The following is a 15,986-nucleotide window of genomic DNA, read 5'->3' as shown; positions in this document are numbered from 1 at the left end:
TCTTAGTTTTAGAGGAAAAAAAGCTTTAATTTCTCTCTATGATTTTCTCTCTTAGGGTTTAATATATTTTTTTCTTTTTAATCTTTTCCAATATTTCATTTGTAACATTTGAATTTCTTGTATTTTTTGCTCTCCATAGCTTTTACTTCAGCTTTCTAGCTTAAGTTTCTAGATTTCATAGCTTTTCAGTGTGAAATTTTATTAAGAATTTTGATTTGATAAATATAGAAGGCTAAACTTTGAAGTCAGCTTTTTTTTTTTTTGAATAAAATAACAATTAGGTACCTAAAGATTTAACAATTACATTCCCCAAGTTTGCAGACATTGGACTTATTACATTCTTTCGTCAGCACATGTAACAAAATGGACTGCTTTGCTATCCCATTATATGCACTACGTGTCCGTTTTTGTCACATCTGCAATTGGACGACGTGGTTTCCAAAATCTCCTTCTCTTGTTTTTTTTAGTTTAATTACTCTGCAGGTCCCTATAGTTTTACTGAATTTTTAATTAGGTCCCTATACTTTTTTTCTTTTTAATTGGGTCCCTATACGTTAATTTTTTTTCAATTAAGTCCTTGTCATGAGAATACCGTCTAAGATAATAGAATATTCTGTTTAAAAAATGAATATTCTTCTGTTTGGATTAGGTAACTAACCGGAGATATCTCTATTTTTTCAAAATACCCAAAAATCCCTTGGCATTTTGTCCCAAAGGAAAAAAAACCCTAGCCAGCCCCCAATTTGCTCCCTGAAAATCGTGTGCGGTGCGTTCTCCTCTGTCGGTCCATCATCTTCATCCATAGCTGTCGATTCGTCGTCTTCATTCATAGCTTCCGTCGGTCCGTCGGTCTCTGAGGATCTGCACTGATTGATCCTTCGAAGCGCTGTCCGCCACTCGGCGCGCCTCGCCTTATCTTGCCGCACCTTGCCTCGCCTTGCTGCCTACACACTCGATCTGCCAGAACAGGTGAGTTAGTTTCTTCATTTTTATTTCGTTTTGGTTGTTAAATGTATAAGATTTTAAATTTTGTGCTACTATTTGTTTGGTATCAAGTCATTCATGTCTTCATAGTTGTGTTTTATTTTTTAGCATTGATAATATATTCACTGTAATTGCGTAATTCATGGGAAAGGTTTTAGACTAGTTACAAATGTGTATGGGAGCACTAAAGCATGGCTTCCTCAAATTTTTTTTATGCCGTGTAATTGTATTAATTGTAGGCATTGTGGTTCTATTATATTCACATTGAGTACCTAGTGTTTCGAAGCAAAAATATTTCTCACCATGGTGATTCTGTCAATTTAATTATTATATTGTTTTTATTTCTTGAGATAGACTGCGATTCTTGGAGTCGGAAGCCCGGCTCCGGGAGTGGTGTCCGAGGGTGCAAACACCATGGATGTAGGTAGGGCTATGTTGGTTTAGATAGAGCCCAGGACTAGGTTAGTTGGATGCAGGGACTTGGGGGACTATAGGGGTTGGTCTCGGTGCAATTTGGTTGTAGTGGCTTGTCCAGATTGACTTGTTGTTGCAGTTGAAGGGAATTTTAGATTCGGATTTAGTGCCATTGAAGTTAAGGTATATCATCATATAATGGAATGGTTTTTATTGTAGTCTATACATTATTGAAAAAATGATAACATTTTGAGAATGGGGTCAGTCGGGATAAAGCTAAGAAAATTTCACTTTGTTAGACCTAATAAACTCTCTCACTGCTTGCAATTTCACCATTCCAAGGGGAGATGTAGTAGTAATTTTAATACCTTGAACATCTTCAATTGAATTATCACTGTTGAGGTATAATCTCTAGTTTGCTTTTATATCTAGGCCTTTAATTATGGCAAACTCCTTCAATAAATGACCTACAAGCTAACATTATATGCAAACATACTTGTCTTATCACAAGCATGGGTTCTGCAGTAGTGACTATTTGGATATAAATTCTAATTGAATATAAGGTACAAAAAATAAAGATTTAAAAGGACATGATTTAAATTAAAATTTGATGTAACATGTTTATGCCTATGTCAATTTTTTAGAAATATGGTATTAGTTGAATACCTATTTCTTGAATTGATTTTTGAATTTTTTTTTATATAATGGTTTAGGGTTTACAATATAAATATTTATGTACAAGGATTTTGTTAATTGGGGAATTGACATATGATTTAATTTTGCTGTGAACATCGTTAGCTGTGTGCATCTAGATCATTTTGTATATACAAGCTGAAACTAAGTTGTTGCAGATTGAATGGACCAAGGATTTTTGTACAGAAATTTTGTTCCTAGAAAGGACTTTCTCAAACGTGGAGACTTGCAAAGTGCAAGGCTTTATGTTCATGTGCAGCCGGCACTTGGTGGAACTTTCACAAACATTGCAACGTGGATTTTCTGTCCATTCAATGGACCAACTGCTCTTAAAATTGGAATGAAAAACATACCTTTTGAGAATTGGCTTTTAATTAAGATTTGGTGCTATTCATTTGATATTATTTGTTGTTGTTGATTTAAGTTTTCATTAAAAATCTTAGTGTGTTTTCTGATGTTATAATTTATCATATCTTCTAGGAATATATTTTGTTGTGGCAAAGACGGTGTAAGGATGCAATGTATTCTCTGCTCACTTTTGGTGTTCGACGGCCTGTGCGTCACTTGGCATCAGTTGCAATGGCAAAGATCATATATAAGGGAGATGGAATATCTGTTTATGCTAGAGCAAGCAGCCTTTAGGGATTTCTTTCTGATGGTTCTTGTTACCATAAGGAAAATTTATTTCTTCAATATACTTGTTTTTGAGTTTTTGTGAGCTAAATTGGTTCTCTTGTTTAAGGAATTATATAGAACTCAATTTTTGTAAACAATTTTAGTTATTATTCTATCAATGATTCTTGTTACCATATGCCATATGTAAGTTCTTTCATTATGTTGGTCATAATAAATACTTGAGTGATGAAAATTAAATTTTATATTATACTTATTACTACTATTTTTCTGTTTCATTTTATCCATTATTTTTTTGTATATTCTTAAGATAAGGTATTTTGAAAGTCAAAAAAATAAAGAAACGGTATTTTTGGTACAATTTGTATATAAATAAGAAAAAAATGATAGTGATAAAATAAAAGGGATTATAGAAATATTTTATGTCGTAGAATTATTAAATAGGGATTATAGGAATATCTTTCATTGAATATTTATAATTTCTCTAAATTTTCAATTAGGTCCTATACTTTTTTTCTTTTCAATTAAATTTCTAGGGGTATACAAGTAATTTCATAATTCACTAATATTTTTTTAACGTTTAACGTTAACAAAGACTAAATTAAAAAAAAATTAACGTATAGGGACCCAATTGAAAAGAAAAAAAATATAAAGACCTAATTAAAAATTCGGTAAAACTATAGGGACCTCCAGAGTAATTAAACCTTTTTTTTTCACTTTGGCTTATAACTTCTCAGTTACCCTCTGTTTTTACCGATTAACTCTAAGAAAGAAGTTGAAGCCAAAGAGTTTGGCTCTGTGCAATAACAAAAGTCACGATTTTTCCTTTACTGTAACAGCAAGGAAGAAGACGCCATCATAGGAACCGTTGTTAGCGGAGACATTCTTCACGCGGATAAAAAAATATTGATACTTTTCTCAGTTCTGTTTGGTCCCAATCTTAAATCCAAAGCTCTAGCCATCTCCCTGACCAAGGTCAACGCTTCTTCATACATGCCATTTTGAACATTTTCGGCAATGACAGTGCTCCAAGAAACAACATCCCTCACAGGCATTCTATCAAATACCTTTTTGACATTATTTATGTTCATAGTGACAGCAGCCATGGTCCTGCATAGATGGCTCTGCCTCTCAGACAATCCATCAAGCACTTTACCTGCACAGCCACCCAAACCATGAAACTTAGAGTACATATTCATCAAGGCATTAGATGAAGGATGCAAGCATGAAGAGATTGGCTGAGGTAGAAGTCCTTCAAGAGGGCACAGGATTTAAGAAGAGAAGGGAAGACGTGGCAGTTAGGGCGAATGCCAAGTGCCATCATTTGACTAAAAAAAGAGAATGAATGGTGGAAGAAGCCATGAAAAGTGCAGCACTTAATTATGGAGGTCCAAGCAAGAGGAGGAGGGAACAGAAGAGGAGGATTGACTTTAACTATACACGTCAAAAGTACCATTAGTTTTTAATATTGGGAATTAACAAAAATGTGTAACGTGTTTACATTTTTTTTTTTTTGAGGAATTTAATTGTTATCCTTTTTTATCTAAAATGGTTTCAATACAAAATTTTTAAAAGAACTAATTATCACTTTAGTTTTTTTTAGAGTAAAGTATCATTTTTGTTTCCAATGTTTGGGATAAGTTCTATTTGTGTCCCTAACGTTTATAAAGAAACAATGTTATCCTTCAAGTCTTCGATTTTAATATTATACCCAGTATTTGTGTTTAGATTCAATTATATCCCTAGAAAAGTGAATTATGTAAATGTTGTAGGAATTAGTTTCAACTTTTGATGAGCTATTTTTCGGAGTGAATCATCGATTCTATCACAAACATTTGTATTCTAATTCCAAGAAGAGATTTTCAAAACTTAAACTAAAGCGCTCATGATGTGTAATTGACTGCAGAATAACATTGAATCACTTTTACAAACGTTATGGATACAAATAGGACGATTTAAACGTTAGGGACGCAAATAAGATTTACCCCAAACATTGAGGACAAAAAAATACTTTATTTTTTTATGACCTTAAAGTTAGCTTAAGAATTCAAAAGGTTCAAGTGTTTGTATTGAGACACGTGTTTCTTAATGTATATGATTGTTTCTTTAACTAAATCTTCCTCGATTTATGGATTTATATATTTTGATTGATATAACAGAAAAGCTCAGTATACAAGCGATTAGGGCTTGTAACTATTACAAGTTCATTAACGCCTAATCCACCAAAACGCGCTGCAACTCGTACGTCACTTACACACGCTATATAAAGATCCTGCGTATATCTAACTACCAAATTTAAAAGATTTGTTTCCTTTTTTGTTTTCGTTATTTGGAGATTTGCTCGTTCTTCTTCTCGCGCGTCTTCCCTCCTTCTTCTCCATCGTTCTTTTCCTCTCATTTTCTCACTGGTATGTTCTTCGTTTATGTTACTTTCCTCTCTCTGTGCAACTCGAGCTTCGTTTTCTATTTTGATTTGTTCTTTTCTAAAATCAAAGTTTGAACTCGTTTTGAAGATAATGGATCATTCAACCTCGGATTGTCAGCTGAATCCTGGCGAGGTGGATTATGAATTTGAATCTAACGAAGTTCCTGAGGTTTGATTTACATAGGATTAGTATGAATTTTCTTGCAGTAATTTGTATAGCATTGTGTAGTTGAAAAATTGCTGAACATTGACTGTGAAACTAACACGTTAACATGAATCTGTCGATTCAATGTATTAGTTGTGATTAATTATCTGGAATTTATAGCAGACGCTCGGGTGTAGATCAGGTCTTTTTTGGGTGTATTTTTGCTAGAAGTGTGGGTGTATTTACACTTTACTGGTTTTTTGTTATTTTAATTGAGTTGTTGTTGTTCAGGTGTATTATATCAGACATGATTGGGTGTATTTTTAGTTTTTGACATGGTGTATTCTGCAGCATGTGTATTTACAGTTTATGGTTTTTATTGTCATTTTAGTTGAGTTGTTGCGGTTCGGGTGTATCATATTAGACATGATTGGGTGTATTTGAATCATATCTATGGGTGTATTCACAGTTTTTGACATGGTGTATTGTGCAACCTCTCTCGGTTGTTGATGACGAGCTTGTTTCGAAGGTTGGAATGACCTTTACCACCCTTGAAGATGCTGGAAAATTTTACAGGAACTACGCCAAGGCTGTAGGTTTCTCTACAAGAGTTCGGTGCACAAATAGGAAGGGAAACGAGATTAAGAATCAACTGATTACATGTAGCAGAGAGGGAAAATGGAAATCTAAAATATCTTCGACCGAGAAGACCAATCCGACAGCCGGTCTAAACTGTCATGCAAGAATTTATATACAAACATTGAAGGATGTTGGTGCTTGGATCATTTCAAAGGTTGTGCTGGATCATTCACACCCCTGCTGTTCAAGTAAAGCAGAGATGCTCAAACAGCACAAGGAACTAAGCATGTCCATTCGTCATACAATAGACAATAACGAGGAGGCCGGTATCAGACCAAGCAAAACCTACCAATCATTTGTTGCGGCTGCCGGGGGTCACCGCGAGTTAAAATTTATCGAAAAGGACGTGAGGAATTACATTACCAGGGAAGTGCGGAATGTTTCCGAACAAGAAGATGCAAAGGAATTCGGGAAATATTTGTTAAGGATGAAAGAGAAGAATCCGAATTTCTTTTTTGAGCTCGAACTCGAGGAGGATCTATCGATTAAGCTGGCTTTTTGCGCCGATGCAAGAAGCAGAGCTGCCTTTGAGTATTTCGGAGACGTCATTTCATTCGACACCACCTACAATACAAACAGGTAACAAACTGCCCCTGTTTATGATGCTAAATTAATGTATTTTTATGAATCCATAGGAGAGGTGTATATTGGTTGTTTCATTGGGTGTATACGAAGTATTTGTTGGGGTGTATCTAATGAGTTTGCATTCTGCACTATGGTAATTTGTTTCAGGTATAATTTGGTATGTGGTTCTTTTGTCGGGGTGAATCACCACGGTCAGTCAACACTTCTCGGATGCTCTTTGATGAAGAACGAAGAAATTGAATCATTCAAATGGTTATTTCAATGCTGACTTCGTTGCATGGGAGGAAATGCTCCGAAAGGGTTTTTCACCGATCAGTGCGCATCAATGAAAAGGGCTTTAGAGGCCTGTATGCCAATAACAATTCACCGTTGGTGTATTTGGCACACATGAAGAAGATTCCAAGCAAATTAAACGAGTACAAGGGACATGCCGATATTGAACAAGAAATGAGCCATGTTGTTTGGAACTCTCATAGCAAAGACTCATTCGATAGGAATTGGAATGATTTTCTGCTGAATTTTGGTCTTGCGGACAACAAGTGGCTTTCAGGTAATGTTTTTTTAAAATCTGCAGCAGAGGTGTAAATTGCATGTTTTATCGGGTGTATTCACAGTATGTGTTTGGGTATATTCTGTAGATCTGTATGAAGACCGTCATATATGGGTTCCTATCTATCTGGATCACCACTTTTGGGCAGGGATGAGAAGCACACAAAAGAGCAAGAGCATACATTCATTTTTTAACAAGTTTATCACCCGGAACAGCTCGCTTATTCAGTTCGTCAAACAATATGATAATTGCCTTGGAAGCAGGGAGCAAGCAGAGAGAGAATCAGATGCTGCAGATTTTCATACGGTCATACCGTGTGCAACCAAATCCTCCATTGAAGCTCAGTTTCAAGATGCGTACACTCATGCAAAGTATAGGGAAGTCCAAGCGCAATTCAGAGGAAAGGCGAATTGCATCACCAGATTAAAGAATTCCGCTCTAGGCTATTCAGTATACGAAGTCGGAGAACAAGTTTCCAGCTCAATATTCAACAAGTTCATGGTTACTTACGACTCAGTTGCAGCCGAGGTAAAATGCCAATGCTTATTATTCGAGTCGAGAGGGATACTGTGCCGTCACGCACTAAGCGTGTTAAGCTTCGAACAAGTAAGCCAAGTGTCACCTAGATATATACTGGAACGATGGAGTAAGAAGGTAAAGAGGCGACACACACACATTAAGAGCAGCCACGACGAGCCACTGATGGAGCCAAGAAGCAAGAGGTTCGACCAATTGGTTTTTCGTTCACAAAATATTTGTGAATTTGCATCCGAATCGGAGGAGCTGACTGTAATTCTGCACCGTGCGTACGATAACATCATGGCTGAGATGGAATCATTAAAAGCCAAAAGGAAGGGGACATCTTCTTTATCCCACGAAGACGCCAACTTGGAATCCGTTAACGAGCTTCAAAGCCCGCCAAGGATTCGAACAAGAGGACGTCCAAAAAATAGGCTAGGTTCAAAGTTGGACAAACAGATTGCAAATGCCACAAAGAAGAAGAAAACGAAAGTTTTAAACGAGGTAAAAGTAATGTTCTTTAAATTTGTGGCGATTGAGTTTATTTTTCTCGTTAATAGTTTAGCTAATGTGTGAGTGTTATATTCAGATAAACCTGTTTGATGCTGCATCAGCGGTGCATTCAAATTCCAGCCAATATCAAGGACACGTTATGAATAATCAGTTCAGGGTACTAGCAGCAGGGAATAACTCTTTGGGTGTATAGTTTTATAGAATATGGGTGTAAAAGCACTGTTCTTTTGGGTGTATTTTTGTTAATTCACGATTTACATATAGATACATATATAGATACATATAGAACAAAAGCTGTAAAAATTCGCAGGTTATGGGTGTATATTTGATTTGATGTTTTTCTTCATATTTTAGTACTTGTAATTCATACATTTTGAATACAGTACAGACAGTTTGGGTGTATATTTTATGCAATCTTGGGTGTATTATTAGACTTGCGTTGGGTGTAACAGTTTATAATTTGCGTTTATATATGCCTTGATTTTTTCCTTCATATTTTACCACCTGTAATACAGCTTTTGAATACAGCACAGATAGTTTAACAGCACAGATAATTTAACTATGGAAAAAAATATACATGGAATAGAAGTTGTTGATAAATGGCAAATATTTACAGCATTTGTTCAATTTACAAACTACCCAACAGTTGGATTACGTAGTTTCTATATCAGCAGAATTTATCTGAAAAAATGGACTCAATAATACAGAGGATGGCTTCGACAACCTTATAGCATTACTCTCTCTAATTGCCTGATCTCTTTCTTTATTCATCTCACTCAATAGTATCTGCGAAGCATACTCCACTCTATAGTGGTCCACCTCCTCCTACAATTAAAAAGTATATTCTGTTTAAACAGCAATATTAATTCAGTAAAGTAGTACAGAGTTATATAGTTCTAAAGACAGTTACATGTGGCCAATTATCCCATTCATACTTCCCCTTTTTAATGTTTTCCGGCTCAATTAACTCAAGCCACTTCATAACGTAGATAGCGAAGTCATAGCTGAAAACGAAGAAAATAAATTAAAAATCTCATTTACGAAAGTTTAATGTTCAGAGTCACAAATTTATACCTTGTTTTTTGGCCTGATATTTTAACATATGATGCTTTAATTTCCTTCTCCTTCTCGCCTTTCTTCAGAGGTTCCCCGCCGGCATATGCTCTCAATCTTGAAAATACATATCCCTTAAATACCAAAACAAATCAGAAAATACACCCGAATGAATGGACAAGATACACCCAACTGAATGGACAATATACACCCAACACAACCTTCGAAATAGACCTATCTATTAAAGTAATGAAGACAGAGGCAACTTACAGTGAATTTATTAAGCTGCTTTCTCTCTTCGCTTGGAGCTTTTTTATGTAGCAGGTCAAGTATATGACATCTCCGCTTCGTTGTATCTATCAGCCATAACCACCAATGGCCCAAGTAGCAAACAGGTGCAAAAATCTAAAGGATTGCCACATTTCAACAGTGTGTTATTTTATTTGGCATATAAGTAAAGAAGCGTACTAACAAATTTAGCAAATGAAAACTTACATATGGATGCGAAGTTAATTTTTTTGCATCTATGAAGGGAATAAAACTCGGGTAGTTTTCCACCATGAATTCTTTATTTGTTTTCGGTGATATGAATTCCCCGTTTGGGTGATCTGAAAGAGCCATGTTCTGCAACAATTGCGAAACAAGAAATGAAATACTGAAAATATACCCAAGTCAATACTTTAAATACACCCAAATGAATACACAACTTAAACCCAATCGAACGTAAAAAATACACCCAAATCAATACAGAAAATACACCCAAAGTTCGTAGAAGTAACACTTACCACAATATCGGGGGGGAGACAGTATATTTGTTCTTGAAACCTTTTTTCATTTTTCTTGTTAAGGATGAGGCAGATGGCAGATACAATCTAGAAATATATGCCGAAATCAATTTTACATTAATAAACATTGCAGTTGACTTTGGTGTAAAAACATTAATGTTATTCTAATATTACCTCAGATTCTATATAATTTTTTGCCTGGAGGGATGCAAGGTGCATTTTAATCAAAATGTATTTATCTTGGGCAATCAGAGTGCACATGTGCTCATACTCGTTAGTATTGCCATATGCGTCTGTCTTCAGTCGCGTCCCCCAGATGTAGCACTTTTGTTTCATATCATCCGTAATCTGATTTATTCCCTCAGGAGTTTCAAACTTCCCAGAACTTTCTCCCACAGTCTCCCTTTGAATTTCTGGACTTTTGTTTTTTCCCTTCGCCGCACTGCTTGCTATTTTTTGGACCAAATTGTCTAATTGTTCTAGCAAATTTGCAACTTCTGGTGATTTTGCACTTTCTGTCTCCTGCGTTGACGCTCCCTCCTGGCTTGAATCAGTCAAGCCAAGGCTGAATGATGGCACTGGATTTGTTTTAGGAACATAGGATGCTGTCCGTGCCATCATCATAAGGGCAGCAACGTCTTCTGCGGCTGGATGACTGCGTCATCATGTATAACGTATTATAAGAATAAGAATATATGGATGATAAGCAAAGATTAATTTTAGTCTGATGAACTTACATTTTAGTTGGAGCTGGGGGAAGCGTGGGTGTGGTTTCTTGAAGTTGTTGGGGGGGTTCAGGAGTGCTGCACAGTTACACAAAATTAATCATGGCGTAAAAAAAACAAATCAGGAACAATATACACCCAAACTGTTACCAACTATACACCTGAACTTTAACCCAATATACACCCAATACTATTTCTTACGTTTCTCTAGTTCCTTCTATCTGAGGCAGAGGGGTTGGTTCAAAATCTGACTCAGGTGTTTCTTGAAGTTCCGGCACAGTGGTTGTTTGGGACGCCAGCACAAAAACTTGAATCGGGACTCTAAAGAAGAAGAAAAATGAAAGGTTAACAATGCCTTTGAAAATAATAAGGTTATAAGGTTGAAATATTCTTGAAAAACTCACATTACAAGCGCATCCGACGGTGTCTGTTCCCTCACAACTATCATATTCGAATCAGCCGGACTCAACCTAAAATACACCCAAAGAAAGTCAAAAAATACACCCAAACAATTCAAAAAGAAGACAGGGTTTGCTTTTTGAGAACTTACATACTTGCAGTTTTTGCTTTTTTTTCTGCCTTTTTTTTCTCGAATAAAATAATAAAGGACTTTTTTTTCTAAAAAAAAATATATACAGAATTAGAAGTAGAAGGTAATAGAAGAACAAAAGTAACGGTTATTTGAAAGAGAAATTACATGCTCTGTGACGGCTGGTTTACACTACTATGTTCTGTGCGTCCTTTAGAGGAAGGATCATCACTTCCCAAGTTCACAGCCGGTATTCTAAACAGATTTCATGTTATTCAGACAAAATAAGAGACAGGTATAAAATACACCCAAATGAATGCACAAGATACAACCAACTTAATGGACAATATACACCCAAAACAACAAACGAAATATCCCAACTTAATAAACAACATACACCCAACTTGATCAACAAGATACACCCAAATGGTTCCACAAAATACACCCAAATCATGATAACAAGATTTTATTAAATAAAGCATCTTACGTTTCAGAGGAGACATAGCGACCTTCTGTTGATCGCAGGTCAGCTTCGTTCTCCCTGCGAAACAAGAAACAATCATTTGCAAAGAAAACACACCAAAATCTGAAATAGACACCCCAGCAAGACATACCCCTCTGTAGCAATTCATCTAGTTCTTCACTTGATATTTCATATCTCTCACTACATTCATAAAAGAAGATGTTAACAAAAATAATTACGATGATAGACGGTAATATAGCTTACGAGGTACTGTACCCATCAAAGTATGGATCTTCTTCAGGAGATGAATCCTCTACAACAACTTTTTTCTTTTTTGATTGTGTTCTGGGTGGAAAAAAAAGTATGAATCAGAAATAAAAAATTAATTTTATCACAGAATATTTATCCAAAGAAGTGCTTACTTTTTTGGTGTTGTTTTTGTCTTTTTCTTTTTCTTTTCCTTCTCCACCATTATTGATTCTTCGCTTCTATAAGTTAATAAGAGACACTTCAGTTAATACACGAAATCTTTATAATCAAGCCAAAAGAAAGGAGTAATAATTTCAGAAGATTACTCGTCACTTGATTTAGATTCAGATTCTAAATTAGAGTCTGACTCCTCTTGACTCTTCTTTCTTTTTCTAGAGTCCAATCTGGAAGGCAAACAATCATTATTTAGAACATACTAAAGATATAAAATACACCCAGATGAATGCACAAGATACACCCAACTGAATGGACAATATACACCCAACACAGCAAAAGAAACACACCCAACTTAATAAACTACATAGACCCAACTTGATCAACAAATTACACCCAAATGGTTCCACAAAATACACCCAACTCCAAAACGTAATTACACCCAAGTATGGTACTTACTTTTTCCCCTTTTTGATGGGTGTTTCCTTGGTGAATCCTCTGAGTCTTTTTGAGTCTCAGACTCAGAGGTAGAACTGTCACTCTCAGTAGTTGTTTGTGTCTCCGAAGACGAACTCGCCTTCCTTTTTTTGTTTTTTTTATTTCTTATTTTTTTCCTTTTTTTCTATTTTTTTCATTTTTTCTCTCGTCTCCGCCATCTTTACAATCCCCTGAAACATTAGATATTTTAGTTAGCAGCATTCAGGTAAATAAAATACACGTAACATATTATCTTTACTTACCAAAATTTCCTCTATTTCTGCACTCATTCTTTCCACCAACTGCTCCTTACCCCAGTTGGCAATCGAGGGTTTTGGTGGTCTTTCAGCCCTCTTCTTGCCTTTGTTTTTTGAAAGATGAAAGTAAATTATCATCAGGGCAAACAGGCAGCCATCAATTGCCTTCTTCTTCTTTTCCTTGTAGTCTGTGATGCCCTTGACGATGAAGGTCAAAACATGCCCCGCCCAGTTTCGCTCCGTGATGCCGTCCATCTAAAAAATTGGGGCCAGGTGTACAGGCGAGATTTTGTTTATCGTCGTTGGCAAAAGGAACGCCATCTATATATAGAGGATGAAAATCCTCTTGAACATTAGGCGTTCCTCTTCGTTACCAACGCCGATATCCATCATCTCGTCGGTAAGACTTTTGAGGGTCTTACCCTGGAATCTTCTAAATATTATTTTGTCATCCTCAGAAAGTTTCTTATACTCGACTTTCTGAGGAAATAGATCTCCTACAAAAAGGAAAACAACAAAGTATCAAAGTCGGTTCAAATACACCCAAGCATCAACTTAAATACACCTAAGCATCAACTTAATATACACCTATAATTTTTGAGCTAGTTACCTGTTGCATTGATGCCAAGCGCATGACATATCTTTCTTGGTGTTATTTTGAAAGAACCATATCCTGTTTCCAGTCTGTTCTTGAAGTTGTTTGCCAGCTCCCTTAACAGTTGGTGATGCACCCTTAGTGGTGGGATGTGCATCAATCCACCGAATCTGAGATCCCTCACAATCGCCTTTTTCTCCTCACTCATGTTTCTAAATTTATCACTTAGGAGATGTGTGGCACACTTAAGGTCTTTTGTTTGGTTTCTTGCTGCCATTTTCTCTGAAACGAAAAATACACCCAAAGATATCAGTAAAATACACCCATTTATATGAGTCAGATACACCCATTAATAACAGTAAGATACACCCATTGATAACAGTAAGATACACCCATTAATAATAGTAAGATACACCCATTGATAACAGTGAGATACACCCATAGATATGATTCAGATACATCCATATATATCAGTCAGATATCACTCAAACATGCTTCAATATCAAGCAACATTACAAGGTCAAGCAGTATACACCCTCCAATATACAGAATATATCCCCAAAAATCAGTTACCAGAAGATCTAGAACAACAAGAATAACAGGAGAACTTAGAACAACAACGTAGAAGAACAGTGTAACAAAGAAGCAAGAATAACAGTAAACCCTAGAACAACGACGTAGAAGAAAAGTAAAACCTAGTTCCTAATCTGGAAAATATACAAGAATCTTAATGAACTTACCTTGAGTATTGTTGCTTTGTTTTCTCTTCAGATTCTTGATGGAGAGTTTGATGGTGTGTTGATGGAGGTTTCGAAGGTTAGCGACGACTTGTATATTTTGAACTTCGATTTTCGCTTGAAAATGGAAGGGTTGCTTTGTTTTCGAATCGCTTTGGGAAGTGGAAGAAGTGGAAGAGTCTGCCATTACTCGTAGCCTACGTAACCGTTTGAGTGGCGAGCGCGTGAATGTGACGCTCCATTCAATCCCTCTTCATGCGCGTGAGTTGTATTTGGGTTGGGCCAACTTGTAAACTTGTAAGCTTGTATGTGTAGCAGGCCCGTTGATATAAATAGATGATTTGGCTGTCTGAATTATGCATTTATCCATAATAAGTACATAATTAATTTTTAAGTTTGTTAATTGAACTTTGATTAATTTTCTTTTATAATCACTAAATAGAGAGAAGTATTGAGCATTTAAGGGGTTGAGATTTTAATTTCCTAACTGTTTAATGCTAATTAGAGGCTTGGTGATATTTAGGATTATTCTCTGTGCTTTCAATTGTTAGTTCCCAAACAAAACCAACTATAATACACCCTTTCTTGAGAGATGACATTGACACTCAATATTTATCCAAAGTTTTTTTATATTTAACATCGAGAAGTAGGGCAAATAACTTATTTAAGTTAAGGGGATGAAAAAATTACATAATTCGTCAAATCAAAAATTGGTTCATGAATCAACCAGTTTATATTTTTATATAATTCAAATTACCATAATTCGAACTTCCTTTCCATGTAATTCGAATCATACTGATTCGAATTACCCACAGACACACACATCCACTAGGTTGATTCGAATTACATACACATACGTACAGATAGTAATTTGAATTGGGTAGATTTGAATTACTCAATATAAAAAAAGTATTAAAAAATTTAAAAACATATATTTTTCAAGTAATAATTTAAAAATTAAAAAAATATATATTTTATTTCGTACATTAAAAAAAGCTAACAAAATATTTAATTACGAGATTTCTTTAAAATATTAATGAACTATCAATTCGAATTTTATACAATACTCTTTTGCCCATTTTTAATAGCTCATGAATATTTTTTAATAAACTTTTTAATAAATTTATTTAAATTATATGGTGATATATTACATAATTCGAATTACGCATGTGGAAGTTCGAATCACTCTGATTCGAATTATAGGGTGAGCAATTCGAATTCTATACAATACTCTTCTGCTCATTCTTGATAGCTCAGGAATATTTTTTAATAAATTTATTTAAATTATACTACAAAAAAATATTTTATTCTATACAAAATAATTTTAAAAAATGGCTTAAAAGATGTAAGGAGTACTATAAAAATTTGTAATGTCCTAATGAGTTAGGACATTGAAGAAATACTCTACATAGTCAATAATAATTTAAAAATTAAAGAAAATATATTTTTATTATGTATTTACCTAAATTATTAGAATATTACAAATTTTTATAGTACTCATAACATTTTTTAAGCCATTTTTTTAAATTATTTTGTATGGAATAAAATATATTTTTTAATTGTTTTGTATGGAATAAAATATTTTTTTAATTTCTAAATTATTATTGACTATGTAGAGTATTTTATTTAAAATTTGAGTACATGCATGTATTTACCTAAGTCATTAGAAAATTATAAATTTTTATAGTACTCCTAACATTTTTTAAGCCATTTTTAAAAATTATTTTGCATAGAATAAAATATTTTTTGTAGTATAATTTAAATAAATTTATTTAAAAATTTTATTAAAAAATATTCATGAGCTATTGAAGATGGACAAAAGAGTATTGTATGGAATTCGAA

Source organism: Arachis duranensis, chromosome 6 (genome assembly GCF_000817695.3).
Source record: "Arachis duranensis cultivar V14167 chromosome 6, aradu.V14167.gnm2.J7QH, whole genome shotgun sequence".
NCBI classification, from domain to species: Eukaryota; Viridiplantae; Streptophyta; class Magnoliopsida; order Fabales; family Fabaceae; genus Arachis; species Arachis duranensis.
This window is presented reverse-complemented; position numbering follows the sequence as displayed.